We start from the raw sequence: 17028 nt of genomic DNA, 5'->3' as shown, positions 1-17028 counted from the left end.
ATATATATATATGTAAGTAAATTTTTGGTACAACAAAATGGAAGGAGAAATTTCAGAGGAAACATAATTTAATTTAAATACCAAAAAACAAGAAATGGGCAGGTGAAATTAAAATTTCCTTAAGGCCTTATCGTCTGACCCTCTAAGAGGAAACGTCAGAATGATAAATTAAAAACTAAGAAAACGAATGAGGGAAGAGGGGAATTTTGGTTTCAGTTGGAAGAACAGTGAAAAAAAAAATCTCACTGTTCAGGTGGTTTTAAATCAATGAATATCTCCAACTGATGTTTCAGAATCTTTTGTCTACACAGGCTAGGTCAAGAGTTGTTAATAACTAACGCCTCAATGATATTGAGATGATAGTTCGACCTAGCACTGTATAAAACAGAAAACCACCCATCGGAATATTGATCGGCACACCTATTTATACTCAACAGGTGATTGCCAATGGCGGACTCATGAGCTTGGGAGTGCTTGGATGTTCTCGAAACCTGGTGTAGTCGAATATCCCGAGGGATATGTTGGGATATTCTCATTTCTAATCTTTGGGATGTTTTGCCAACGTAGTCAGCTCCACACTGACAAACGAATTTATAAACAACAGAGTTCTTTTGAATGGTTGGCAAAACATCTTTACGAAAAGAAGAGAAAAAGGTTCGAGTTGTGTAAACTACTCTAAGCATAGTAGCTGGAAAACAACGTTGAGTAGCAGAAGAAATCCTTTTAACAATATGAAGCCCATCAGGCCCCAACCATGGTAATTTTAGATAAATGGGACAACGTGATGGACCAATATGTTTACCACTATTAAATGTAGTAATTTTACGTTCAATAGTAGATTTTATTATATTAATGGGATATCCATTATTAAGAAAAATATTTATGATTTCACCAAGTTCCGTATCAAGACGGTTTGGTGAACAAATCATAAGTGCACGATGCGTAAGAGCGCTAATGAGGTTTATTTTTCTAGACTGAGGGGCAAAAGAAAACCAATTAAGATAGAGTCCTGTAAATGCAGGTTTTCTATAAACAGAGGTCTCAAACGTAGTACCAACTTTAGAAACATGAACGTCGATATATATCTATATCTATCTATATATATATATATATATATATATATATATATATATATAGTCGTTGTCATATTTATTGGCACGGTCGAATAAAACCCTCATCTTGTCTTTAAAATCTTTCAGAAAAATGTGAAATCAAAGGAAATCACACACACACACAGCTTTATATATGTCTTTAAAAGGAAATCACAAAGTATCATATATATTTGGAACTACTCCTTCCAACTCAACAATCGAATTAAAAAAAAATAATAATGAAGAAATTACAAAAGATAAAATTCCCTTGGTCACATTTATTGGCACCGTAATTTCAATGATCGATTTTATGGCCTTTTGCCTTAATTACTTGATGTAGTAGTTTAGTATAGTTTTCCACTAACTTGTATCATTCTCCAGCAGTAAATTTAGCTTATTCTTCCTGACAATAACTGAGCAAGATTCTTAGGCTTCCTCTCCATTACCCTCAATTTTAAAATCCTCCACACATTTTAAATGGGATTGAGGTCCGAGCTCTGGGATCGGCACTCCAAAACATTGATATTGTAGTTTTCAAGCCATTTCTTTGTCAGATTAGCCGAATGCTTTGGGTCATTATTTTGCATGAAGCACCAATGTCGACTAAGTGACAGCTCTCCAGCAGAGTCCTTCAGGTTTTCATTCAGGATTTCGACATACTCCTCCTTTTTCCTGATGCCTGTGACCTTTACAAGTTGTCCTTGTCCAGTGGCAGCAAAGCATCCCCAAACATCAAACTACCTCCGCCGTGCTTCACAGGTGGTATGGTGTTCTTAAGCAAGAAGACATCACCAGATGTCCTGTAAACAGAAGAAGCATTATAATGACCGATCAACTAAAATTTCGTTTCGTCGGACCATATAACATGTTTCCAGAAGGCAGCATCTTTATAAATATGACGCTTTTCTAATCTAGCCATGCTTTTAGATGCATCAGTTTCAATAAGAGAATCTTCCTCGGGCGACATGCTTTCAAACCAGCTCTCTTCAAAACTCTGCCAACAGTGTTTTGAGATACGTTCACTCCAGAGCTTCTCTGTTCCTATACAATCTGCCCAGCAGTAATTCTTGGCTTTTGGTTGACACGTTAACTATTTTTCGCTCTGCTCTCGTGGGAAGTAGCATTTTTCTTCCCCGGCCTTCCAAATTCATAACGTGACCTTGTGATTTGAACTTCTTTACGATGGCTCAAACGGTGGATTTGGGAAGGTTTAGATATATGGAAATGTTATCATAGGCCTCTCCTTTCGAATAATTCCTTAGGGCTTCGCTGTGATCTTTAGTCTTAACCATAATGAAAATTCCTGAATTTACATGAAGTAAAAGCAAACGCTGTCTAAAAATTATCTGAAAAGAAAAAGTGTTTAAAAGTAACATTAAATAAGCATAATAAGGCTAAAAAAGGTAAAAAACATTAAAGTGGTTGTAATCACGAGGTTGTCTCCTCAGCAACCGACAAGGCTAACATGCTTGCCAGTCGGTTTGCCTCAAACTCCACACTGGACCCTTCCAACCACCCCCTACCTGACTTTCCTATGCGGACAGACGCCACACTAGACGATCTGAAAACCACCCCTGCTCAGGTGCATGCTATCATAAAAAACCTTGACACCTCAAAAGCATGTGGACCCGATCTTATCCCAGCTGTGCTATTAAAAAAGTGCTCAGCCGAAGTAGCTCCAGTTCTCTCCAAACTCTACAACAAATGTCTTAATGAAGCTTGCTTTCCGGGCTGTTGGAAAACTGCTTCTGTTGTACCAGTATTCAAGAATTCTGGCGAAAGGACAGACCCATCAAATTATCGCCCCATTAGCCTCCTCCCACTTTTTGCCAAAATATTTGAGACCATAATTAACCATGCTCTAGTCCATCATCTTACAGATGCTAAACTACTGACTGACAAACAATATGGATTTAGACAAGCCCGTTCCACAGCAGACATCCTCACCGTGATCTCTGAACGTATATACCAATCACTGGACAAAGCGGGGGAAGGCAGAGCGGTAGCTCTAGATATATCTAAGGCTTTTGACAGGGTATGGCATGAGGGTCTCCTCAGGAAGATTAGATCTTACGGTATCACTGGTAGAATACTTAACATAATTAAATCCTTCTTAGATAAGAGAAAAATCCAGGTAGTCCTCGACGGTCGCACATCTAAACAATATGATATAAATGCGGGAGTGCCCCAGGGTTCTATCCTTGGACCTCTATTGTTCCTGATATTCATAAATGACCTCCCCGACAACATTGCCTCTGAGATGGGTATATATGCTGATGACACTACACTCTATGGCAGACACGACAGGAAGACGAATGAACACATTTCTAAAGAAATGGCAGAAACACTAGAGGAAGACCTCCAATCTGTAGTGGAATGGGGACAAAAGTGGTTGGTCGCGTTCAATGCTGCCAAGACTAAACTAGTTTCATTCAATAATTACAAGAAACCCTCTCTACCACCAATAGCAATGGCCAACGACTCTTTATCTGAGAGTCCATCTTTCAAACTCCTTGGCCTAACGTTCACAGGAAACATGAGTTGGAACAATTACATTGAAGGCATTGCCAGGGCCGCTGCAAGAAAGGTAGGCTCTCTCTACCGTGCTAGAAAACTACTAACACCCGAAAGTATCCTGTACCTCTATAAGGCCACCATTCGCCCATGTATGGAGTATTGCTGCCACATCTGGGCTGGTGCATCTGCTACTAGTCTCTCTCTCCTTGACAAGGTTCAAAAGAGAGTCGCAAATCTGATAGGCCCTGAACTGGCATCTAAGCTTCAGCCTCTGTCCCATCGACGAAATGTTGCATCCCTCTGCCTGTTCTACAAGTATTTTAGTGGTGAATGCTCTGATGAACTGCAATCACTTGTGCCCCCACGACGCGAGCACCCTCGACAAACCCGACAGGCTACTAGATCCCACCCCCACACTGTAGAGGTCCCTAGATGTAAAAGATCTTTTTACTCCAATAGTTTCTTCCCCAGAACCGCAAGACTCTGGAATTCCATTCCAGGTCCCTGCTTCCCCAACAGTACTGACGTGCAGAAGTTCAAGTGTAACGTGAACCGACACCTTGCTGCCCAAATCCCTACATAGTACCCCAGTAGTTGTTGCCCCTGATAGTAGCCCCCTACACCAAAGTGGCAATTTGCCTTGTTTGGGGTGAAAATGTAATAAAAAAAAAAAAAAAAAAAATTATACTGGTAATAGCTGAAAAAATAAGCCGTGCCAAGAATTTTGAATATGGTAATTTAGAAATTTCTTCTGCATCTTCTTAGGTATTCAATATTTATAAAATCCAATTGTTGCATCGGAAAGAGCAGTTCAAAATATATATGATACAACATAATAACCTTCGATTTTAATCCTTTTTCTGATATTTTATTAACAAAATATGATTTTTATTAGCCCCTGCAATAAATGTGGTCATGACTATATATATATATATATATATATGTGTGTGTGTGTGTGTATGTGTGTGTGTACGTGTGTATATATATACATATATATGTATATGTATTTATATATATATATAAATACATTGTAAATTCAAAAATATATATTTTTTTTCTACTCATTTCTATCTCTAACCTATACCAATTTTCTTATTAATTTACTTATAAATTTTATATCCAAACCTTTTACTCCAATTTTTCAGATTCATCTGCCTTACTTTTAATGCTAGGTTTATTTTTGGTGTCTTTTCAATTCAATAGAAATCCTCCTAAATTTGCTGATGAGGAGACCGTGCTTACCAAAAAAACTATGTATAATTATTCTACGTGACTTCATGTATACCACAAATAAAAAGCACGGATTTCCGAAACGATCGTACAGATAATTGACTTTGTTGTTGTTCCTTCTTATGAAACTGATTTTTAATTTAATTAAATTTTGATTTTTAAATTTAAAAAATTTTAAAACTTTTAAATTATAAATCACATTACTTAATATTGAATTAGCTCTAGGACATTTAACTATCGAGCTTATTATATATCTAAATTACAACGAGCATTTCCTGTATTTTAATTAAACTAGTAATTTCACTATTACATTAAAATACACTTAGCTCTTTAGACTATTATTCTAATCTCCTTTAAATTATTAGCTCCCTATAACAGGTTGAGTTTATATACGTAATTGTAGATATGTTTCATAAGAAGGACATACAATTATCAACTAAATGCATCCCCATACCCCCTAAAGACACCTTTATAACCAGCTTAATTACAAGTATAAATACATTTATAAGGAACTTGAGATGGAAAGCCTACCATCTTGATAATTACCAAAGTGAAACAGAACCAATACACCACCAACCTGGAGAAATAAAAGAAACCATCCTCAGACAAGACAATGAAGAAAGAAAAGCAGCGAAATACTACAGACTAAAAACATACAAACACCCTAAGAGAAACATAGACACTGAAAATTTTGAAAATGACTTAATCAACCTGATTAAAAATATTAAATTTAAGAAAAATAAAAAATATATCACTCCAACACTTAAAAAAATAAATAAATTTTCAAAATCTATTTCTACAAGCCACCAAAATAAACTCATAGTACCGGCAGATAAAACTGGAAATTTCTACACAATGGACTACATACAATATAAAAATCTAATATATAAAGAACTTAATAAAAATTATAAAACTACTAATAAATCAGCACTAAATAAAATAAATAATGGTGCAAAAAACATTTTAACAAAACTTAAAATAGATAAATACACAGAAATAACGGTACCAGGTACCCCGAGATTTACTTTAAAAGACCACAAACACAGCTTCAATATCAACCCTACTATTAGACTCATTTGCCCCTCGAAATCAGATATAGGACTGGTTAGTAAAAACATATTAGATAGAATTATCCCCAAAATTAAATCCATAATAAAATACCCACTATGGCAATCTTCAAACCAAGTAATCGACTGGTTTTCTAATATTCAAACTAAAAATAATATTAAATTTCTTTCTTTTGACATTGAATCATATTACCAATCTATATCACCTATCCTACTTAATAAATCTCTATTAATGGCACGAAAATTAACTAATATAACTCAAGACGAAACTAAACTAATACTTATAGCTAGACAGTCTTTAATAACATTTGATAATAAATATTGGACCAGGAAAAATACCTCTAACCACTTCAACATTTTAATGGGATCGACGGACTCGACTCAGGTCACTGATCTAGTTGGCCTTTTCCTTTTAAATGAAATACATTGTATACTCCATAAACAATTCAAACTTGAAGGAGGGCTATATAGAGATGATGCACTTTTCATAACGAATTCTACTAATAAAAATTATGAAAATGCAATTAAAGCTCTACATAAATTATTTAAAAATTATGGACTTAGTATAAAAATCGACCCTAATAAAAAAATTGTTAATTTCTTAGACATAACCTTAAATCTTGAAAATTCTACCTTTGAACCATACCATAAACCTAACCAATCACTTCTATATGTCCACAATCAATCAAACCACCCTAAATCAATATTAAAATCAATAGTTCCCAATATCGCTCTAAGAATTTCTAGACTGTCTTCTACTAAATCAATATTTACCAAAAATGAAAAATACTATAATGAAGCCCTTAAAAACTCTGGATATAATGCACAAATTAAATTCATAAATGAAAATGATAGAAACATAAACTGCATTAAAAATAAACCTATTAAGAGCGTAATAACATATAATATGGCAATGTCTTCCCGTATACGAGTTAAGAAAAATAACCAGGAGACAAAAAAAGATAAAACCAAACTACAAATATTAGATAATAATATAAATAAACAACAAACTAAAACCCGCAAACGTAAGAATAGACACAAGGAGATCCTATGGTTCAACCCCCCGTATTCCAAAAACCTAGAAACAAACATAGCTAGAGAATTTTTTAAAATATTAGATAAGAACTTTAAAGCCCCCCATAGATATAATAAGATTTTCAATAAGAACACAATTAAAGTCTCTTACTCTACTATGCCTAACCTTCATCAGAAAATAATTAGCTCTAATAATAATAAAATTAATAAACTACAAAATGCAACTATACAAAATACATCGGACTGTAACTGTAGAAGAAAAAATAAATGCCCCCTACAAGGCTCATGTAAAATTAAAAATGTTATCTATAGCTGCACAGTATCAAAAACTCCAAATATACAAGAACCTATCAACAGCCATAACTCAACTACCAGATTAAATAATAACACCAACTTAAATCAATCTACAGATCAATTATTAACCAACCCACCACATTATAATCCAACAATAGACCTAACGGAAAATAATCATAATAATCAAGAGGTAATATATATTGGTTCCACATCTGGCCCAATAAAACATAGAATTTCAACGCACAAACATTCTTTTAAAAATAACTCTCTATCAAACCAAACTGCTCTATCCAACTATATTTGGCAATTAAAAAATAGCAATATTTCTTTCAACTTAAAATGACAAATAATTGAGACTTGCAAATCATATAAACCAGGAGATAAATTTTGTATATTATGTACAAAAGAAACCCTAAAAATTTTAAAATATGAAGATATAAAAAGCACAACCAAACTAGTAAATTCAAGACACGAGCTTCTATCGTGTAATCATAAACGTTGGTTTAAATTTAATAAATATAAACCACCTTAAATCATTAAAAATTACTCATTAGTAAAAATAGATTTTTTTTTTAATAAATTAAGTTTAACCAATTATGACCCTTAGACTCGTAAATCAAATAATAAATAAAACCATGACAATTATCTCCCCTTAAAAACTTGCAAAAAAAAAAAAAAAAAACTCTCTCTCTATAGATATTAACTGTAGCGTCTCTAAATCAAAATACGCTAACGGAAACAATTTACTGCACGAGCGTCGCCCTTTTAAAATTCATCATTCAATAAAATAAAAAGCGATAGCAAACATCTAAATGACTACTTTAAATACAGTTCCTGATTTCAAAAAAAGAAAAACCAAAAGGTAATTATATATCTATATATTTTTAAATCAAATTTATTATGTAAATTCAAAAATATTTTTTTTTCTACTCATTTCTATCTCTAACCTATACCAATTTTCTTATTAATTTTCTTATAAATTTTATATCCAAACCTTTTACTCCAATTTTTCAGATTCATCTGCCTTACTTTTAATGCTAGGTTTATTTTTGGTGTCTTTTCAATTCAATAGAAATCCTCCTAAATTTGCTGATGAGGAGACCGTGCTTACCAAAAAAACTATGTATAATTATTCTACGTGACTTCATGTATACCACAAATAAAAAGCACGGATTTCCGAAACGATCGTACAGATAATTGACTTTGTTGTTGTTCCTTCTTATGAAACTGATTTTTAATTTAATTAAATTTTGATTTTTAAATTTTAAAAATTTTAAAACTTTTAAATTATAAATCACATTACTTAATATATATATATATATATATATATATATATATATATATATATATATATATATATATATATATATACAGGTAAAGTTGCTAAGTGTTTAGTTTGGAGAGAATTGAATTTATCCTGGAAGGAAATATTATCCCTACCTTGCATTCATTTTAATTAATTCTCTGTCAGTTTTTTTTTTCTATTTTCTTATGAGATGATCATATTTAGTTAAGTATTTCGTGTAATTATATTCATGCAGTTATTCTACATAACTACTTCTTATGTAATATTTTCGTCAAAAGTTTATAGTAAACAGAAAACGCTTTCCATATATATTTATGTACGCGTATATATACATTTGTTAAAAAAAATGCATAGCAGACTTTATTGTTAGTATTTGCTCCACAGACATAAAACTTAATATGTAGGCCATGCGAACCAATCCGGAAATTTTTATTTGGCTTTTATTCGGAGAATACCAGCCGAAATTTGTTAGAATTTACAATACTAGAATATGCCAAGTGAAGGTCGAAGGACGGTGTTGCAATATTTTGGACCTTTTAATGGGGTAGATATTTATTTGCTGCCCACCTCAGCAAAATGTGGCACAAGGCCTGGAAAGTGGGAACCTCGCAGGCTCCCCTAAAGGAGGGGTACTCCTGCAATTTTAAAAATTGCCCGAGTAACACCGTCGGCATTCCCCGGTTGGGGCGCCTCAGGCAGCAAGCAATAAACTTGCCCCACCGGAAAGCCCGGTGGCAAGGCCTGGGAGGGTGGACCTCCTAGGTATTACCTAGGCGGTGTACCTCAGTCCAACAAGTGCTGGGCCGGTTCCCGGCCCCTCACCTGTGTGGCTGTGTGTCAAGTGACGAATCCTTGACTTGTACTACCCTGTCTCTGTGCAGACGAAGCCGCTAGGAGACATCCCATCAAAATGACCTTTTAATGGGGTAGTTATTTAAATGCTGCCCACCTCAGCATTATGTGGCACAAGGCCGGAAAGTGGGAACCCCGCAGGCTCCCCTAAAGGAGGGGCACTCCTGCAATTTTAAAAATTGTCTGAGTAACCTCGTCGGCATTCCCCGGTCGGGGCGCCTCAGGCAGCAAGTATTAAACTTGCCCCACCGGAAAGCCCGGTGGCAAGGCCTGGGAGAGTGGACCTCCTAGGTATTGCCCAGGCGGTGTACCTCAGTCCAACAGGTGCTGGACGGTTCCCGGCCCCTCACCTGTTGGGCTGAGTGTCAAGTGACGAATCCTTGACGTGTACAACCCGGTCTCCCTGCAGTCGAAGCCGCTAGGAGACCATCCCCATCAGAAGGAATGGGGTATATATATTTAATTGCCGCCCACATCGGCAATATTTGGCACAAGGCCTGGAAAGTGGGATACCCGCAGGCTCCCCTAAAGGAGGGGCACTCCTGCAATTTTAAAAATTGCCTGAGTAACCCCGTCGTCATTCCCCGGTCGGGGCGCCTCAGGCAGCAAGCAATAAACTTGCCCCACCGGAAAGCCCGGTGGCAAGGCCTGGGAGGGTGGACCTCCTAGGTATTGCCCAGGCGGTGTACCTCAGTCCAACAGGTGCTGGACGGTTCCCGGCCCCTCACCTGTGTGGCTGAGTGTCAAGTGACGAATCCTTGACTTGTACTACCCTGTCTCCCTGCAGCCGAAGCCGCTAGATGACCATCCCCATCAGAAGGAATGGGGTATATATTTAATTGCCGCCCACATCGGCAATATTTGGCACAAGGCCTGGGAAGTGGGATACCCGCAGGCTCCCCTAAAGGAGGGGCACTCCTGCTATTTTAAAAATTGCCTGAGTAACACCGTCGTCATTCCCCGGTCGGGGCGCCTCAGGCAGCAAGCAATAAACTTGCCCCACCGGAAAGCCCGGTGGCAAGGCCTGGGAGGGTGGACCTCCTAGGTATTACCCAGGCGGTGTACCTCAGTCCAACAGGTGCTGGGCCGGTTCCCGGCCCCTCACCTGTGTGGCTGAGTGTCAAGTGACGAATCCTTGACTTGTACTACCCTGTCTCCATGCAGCCGAAGCCGCTAGGAGACCATCCCCATCAGAAGGTAGATATTTATTTGCTGCCCACCTCAGCAAAATGTGGCACAAGGCCGGAAAGTGGGAACCCCGCAGGCTCCCCTAAAGGAGGGGTACTCCTGCAATTTTAAAAATTGTCTGAGTAACCTCGTCGGCATTCCCCGGTCGGGGCGCCTCAGGCAGCAAGCAATAAACTTGCCCCACCGGAAAGCCCGGTGGCAAGGCCTGGGAGGGTTGACCTCCTAGGTATTGCCCAGGCGGTGTACCTCAGTCCAACAGGTGCTGGACGGTTCCCGGCCCCTCACCTGTTGGGCTGAGTGTCAAGTGACGAATCCTTGACTTGTACTACCCTGTCTCCCTGCAGCCGAAGCCGCTAGGAGACCATCCCCATCAGAAGGTATGGGGTATTATCCCACACAGACGGACGATTCTATTTATAAACGATGCTGCTAAGAACTGACGAATCAAATTCATTCACGTTCTGCTACCAACCAATCAGAAACCAGAATTGCTTCATAAATATTAAACCTTTTCTGGAGCAATTTCACATGTTCTTTTCCCGGGTTTCGACACGGTAAGAATATCTTGTTCTGTGGAATTGTCTACTACAAACAAGTCACCTCCCAGGACTTGTGTGTAACAGTGAACCATCTCAAACTGTTCTGAAATTCAAAATGGCTTACTTCTAGAGACGGCATTACGAATGGTAAAGTAATAGCCATGTGTTCATGCTTTTATTTTAAACCTTAAAGCAAACATCAAAGGAAAAAGTAAATCGTGAGTTAAACGTTTTAGGTTCGCTGCTCGGTAGTGACGCACTTCTCTTTATTTTTTAATCTTTATCATCCGTTTCTATATCTTGAGTTGCATATAATATACGAGTTAATACGAAATATGCATTAATCAAAATAAAATATTTAAGCGTATTTTACAGCCTGGTAATATATATATATATATATATATATATATATATATATATATATATATATATATATATATATATAAATATATATATATATATATATATATATATTAAGGTCCGTTCATTTTCAACTATGTCATATCTATCCGGTGATAAAGACTTAAGCTGCAACGCTATACGTTTTGCGTTATATTTCGGCTGATGGCGCCTAATTCATGTTAATTCTTTGCATCTTTTAAAAAGAACACTTTCCATTTCCTATAATATAATACATAAACATCGAGAATGAGTTGATTATAAAATAAAAAGTAATGAAACATGCATTAATTAAAATATCATATTTAAGCGTAGTTTACGACCGGACAATTCAAACTTAAATGTAAACCATGACATAAATATAATTTCACAAAATCAATATAGGCCCTGGATATGACCTAAAACTATATCCGATGGTGAGGCCTCAGCTTGCAGGCCTTATGGAGTGTGGAACCACCCTTTAATTACCATTGCTCCCAGGTCCACTCTGACCCGGAGTGGTAGTACCTGTTAGGGTTCCAACTATGGGTTAAATAGAATACGACTAAAAAAAAAAAAACTAATATAGTATATTAAAATATCGTTCTTCAAATCACCAAATTCGGCATTAAATAACCTGAAAAGGGTTGATATGCTGTAACACAAAACAACCAAACAACCAACAAAATCAATTGGAGGTTTTCTACAGTGCAAAGTATACAACAAGAAATTATAAACTCTAGGCATTGCCATCTATCTCGAGGTGTACTCCATTGAGTTCCTAACGAGAGTAGCAATAGAAAAACGACAGAATTGTCAAAGCGTTTTAGGTTTGAAAGGGAGCGACGACACGGACAATTAATGGAATTAACCTGCTTCCCTCAAAATGAGAAAATTTCTATTGTAGTATAAAATTCACAAGCGGTCCTCAGTTGCATGTATATCCCGTTAGGAGAAATGACTATGGTAAGTTTTTTTTTTCAACTCTGACAGGGAGATGTCAACGGTCTCCTACATACAGCGCCTGGAATTCACAAATTGGTTACCTATCTTGTACTGATCAACGTCAACATTGTTTAACTTCGGTGATCTAACGAGAAGCGGTGTGTAACTTGATTATGGAGAAGAGCAAAGTTGCAAAGGTGTAGGTATATAGAGGCAAACCGCATGCTAATTTTTCTGTCTTTTTCTCTGACCATCTCCTTCTCTATTTAGATGTAAGTCAAATATTATAACCCTATATTAGTTAGTATTTGATGAGTTGTACTAACATGTGTATTCATTCAACTAATCTTATTTACGGCCAAAAATAAATAGCGGGAAAACAAGAGAATGTCAACGAAGCAAGAATGATAGAGATCTTTTAGTTGTGTGACAAAAACTCACAGTGAATTTGACAGCATTGATCTTGTAGAGACGAGTTATTTAATCCATTTATAGCTACGTCTGGCAATTTTCGTTCCAAAATTATCAGATCGTCTAAAACGAATCATATTTTTGTAACTTTTTTTTTTAATATATAGAAAATGTGTAAGTTGTAAGTTAAACACAGTTGACCTTCTCAGTTTAAGTACGATAATACATCCTCACATACAGGATAATATATGTGTTTCAGGGGCAATGTACAGAAGGAGAAAATAATATTTGTAAAACCTTATATGCCTTGAATATTTATCCAGACTTTTTACCTTGAATATATATATTTGGTTCCTTGAATATATTTCCAGTCTTTTTACCTTGAATACATATATTTCGTTCTTTGAATATATTTCCAGACTTTTTACCTGGAATATATATATATATATATATATATATATATATATATATATATATATATATATATATATTTCGTTCCTTGAATATATTTCCAGACTTTTTACCTTGAATACATATATTTCGTTCTTTGAATATATTTCCAGAATTTTTACCTGAAATATATATATTTGGTTCCTTTAATATAGTTCCAGAATTTTTACCTGGAATATATATATATTTGGTTCCTTTAATATAGTTCCAGACTTTTTACCTTGAATATATATATTTGCTTCCTTGAATATATTTGCAGACTTTTAACCTTGGATATATATATATATTTGGTTCCTTGAATATATTTCCAGACTTTTTACCTTGAATATATATATTTGGTTCCTTTAATATATTTCCAGACTTTTTACCTTGAATACGTATATTTCGTTCCTTGAATATAGTTCCAGTCTTTTTACCTTGAATACATATATTTCGTTCTTTGAATATATTTCCAGACTTTTTACCTGAAATATATATATATATATATATATATATATATATATATATATATATATATGTGTATATATATATATATATATATATATTTCGTTCCTTGAATATATTTCCAGACTTTTTACCTTGAATACATATATTTCGTTCTTTGAATATATTTCCAGAATTTTTACCTGGAATATATATATTTGGTTCCTTTAATATAGTTCCAGAATTTTTACCTGGAATATATATATTTGGTTCCTTTAATATAGTTCCAGACTTTTTACCTTGAATATATATATTTGCTTCCTTGAATATATTTGCAGACTTTTTACCTTGGATATATAATATATATATTTGGTTCCTTGAATATATTCCCAGACTTTTTACCTTGAATATATATTTATTTGGTTCCTTGAATATATTTCCAGACTTTTTGTTATAGGAACTTTCATTGATAATAGACACATTAAACTCTGGTTTCCTCTAAAGTAACCTGCCCCGGCAGCAATGCACTTATTTTACCATTCCAAGAAATTCTGGAAGGCTACATGAAATTCCTCTTGTGCGAGCGTGTCAATTATCTTGTCAAAGCCTCAGTCATCCCTTCAATTGTCCCATATCGGCAGCATCTACGGTTTTCTTGGAGCTTCCTTATAGTCCAGCCATTGCTTCCTATTACTTGTGAGTATTCCTCAAACTCAATGGAAATCCTGAAAGGCTACCATTATGAAAAGCTTGAGAGGACGAAAGAGGCTGTGGTGGGGGTTATCGACATGCTTACCCAAAAGTGTTTTTATGATGTTTTTCAGAAATTCTCAGAACGGTGCAGCAATGCATGAGGAGATTGCTTCAAGGGGGAATAGATGTTAATGTGTGTACTTTCAATAAAAAAAAATACCTTTAAACTTATTGAATGCACATCGTATTAATAGATGTCTTTACATTGCGTTTCTTTGTTTCACATTTCCTTTTTAATTCTTGTTAACAGCAATCTGATTCGGACACTGTCCGTTTCTATCCACGTATCCAATAAGATTGTGTTTTTGATTTCAAATATTTACTTAAAGAATGTGTTTGTAATATAAGTCAATTTGTGCAAAATGCAATCATTTTCACGGTTCAAAAAGCACACTTTTTTAAAATTTTAGTGTACGTATTTTTTTAAAAATTCTTTCTTCTCTTAGTTGCTCTATTTGCATTATGCGTTTTACTGCATCGTTGTATTTAAAAAAAAACTCTATACAATAAACGTATAAATCCCAATTTATTAATGAAAAAAACAACGAAAAGCTGCCAAGACGGGAGTTTTACTTTCAAAATAAGTGACTTTTTGTTACCCAGAAATTGCTTTTTCCACATAGTCAGCAACATGCCCAATGCCTATTATAGTTTCCCACAGCGATTCTGTTGTATACTTACACTGTATATTTTTTAAACCTACAGCTAATCGACTAAAATTGATGTTGATTAGTGAAAATCGTAGATGCTTTGTTGAAATTATTTAATGATTTTCTCTGTCTTCCCGATAATTTTTTTTATTGTAGTGTTGACTGCGATCAGTATTACCCAACGGTCTAAGTGTATTCTTAATCTATATATTGTCGTCTTTTAACTATCTAATCTGTTTTTAATGTTTCAAATAGATATTTGTCAGCTTCTAGATCCATTCTTAATCTGATTCATATATGCTCCCTCGTGTTAGTGTACGCGCTTATATTATCTTTTATATAATATTTATATGCATTTTATATCCTATTTTCACCGTCATTATTATTATTATTATTATTATTATTATTATTATTATTATTATTATTATTATTATTATTATTAATGTTAGTTGTAGTAGTAGAAGTAATAATAATATAGTAGTATTAGTATTGTGCCGAAATCATTTTGCATTACTTTATGATATTAATAAAGTCAATGCTAATTATGAGCAAGTGCGTCATTATTCAATTTCTGTATATACTTTGCGACACTATATATATATATATATATATATATATATATATATATATATATATATATATATATGTATATATATGTGTATGTATATATACATATATAGATATATATATATATATGTATATATGTGTATGTATGTGTGTATATATACATATATAGATATATATGTGTATATATATGTATATATGTGGTTATGTATATATACATATATAGATATATATATATATGTATATATATATATATATATATATATTTATATTTATATATACATATTTCAAAAAGAGAATGTAAAACCTTTCCGATGTTATCTTTAATTACGTGTGCTTTGTTGGCAAAATGTAAATATATGTGTATGTATATATAAATATATATAGATATTTGTGTATATATGTGTATATATGTATGTATATATGCATATTTAGATATATATGCGTGTGTATATGTATATACATATGTGTATGTATATATACACATATATAGATAAATATGTGTATATATATGTATAGATACGTATGTGTATATATACATATATAGATATATATGGGTATATATGTGTGTATATGTGCATGTGTATATGCATATATAGATATATATATGTGTATATATGCATATATATACATATAGATATATATATATGTATATGTATATATATATATACATATTTCAAACAGAGAATGTAAAACCTTTCCAATGTCATCTTTAATTACGTGTGCTTTGTTGTCAAATGTAAATGTCGACAAAAGTAAACAGAATTTTAATTGACAATGAAAATGAAATCTTGTCATAAATTGGCAAACAAGATGTTCGACATTTGCTTCATTTACATTTACTCTCACAATTTTTTCACGCGCAGATTTATCTCCGTATGTATGAATTTATACACACACACACACGCATATATATGCATATATATGTGTGTATTCACATATGTATTCATGCATATATATGAATATATGCATTAGTAATTTTGAAGTAAATATTGCAAGTTAATGCATAATCAATTGTAATAGTGCGTCCACGCGCGATGAAAATTCATACGGAATGCGAACTTACGTCACTGTCAGCAAAAGAGCTACAAAATAGAGAGAGACAGAGAGGGAGGGAGAGAGAGAGAGAGGGGGCAATTTAGAGACATGATAGTGTGAGAGACGTCACAGCCGTAAGGAGATGCAATCCGTGTAGAGGGAATGACTAAAAGAATTTTGTTGGTTCACGAAAACGAGAGGTCGAGTTATTTTTTGTCTTGGTCTCCTTTTTCGAGTTAAACAGTATGAAACGTAAGCTTCCCTTTTAAAATTTAAAAAAAAAGATTGTATATATAT

Source organism: Euprymna scolopes, chromosome 35 (genome assembly GCF_053919585.1).
Source record: "Euprymna scolopes isolate OS-2025 chromosome 35, ASM5391958v1, whole genome shotgun sequence".
Taxonomy (NCBI): domain Eukaryota; kingdom Metazoa; phylum Mollusca; class Cephalopoda; order Sepiida; family Sepiolidae; genus Euprymna; species Euprymna scolopes.
This window is presented reverse-complemented; position numbering follows the sequence as displayed.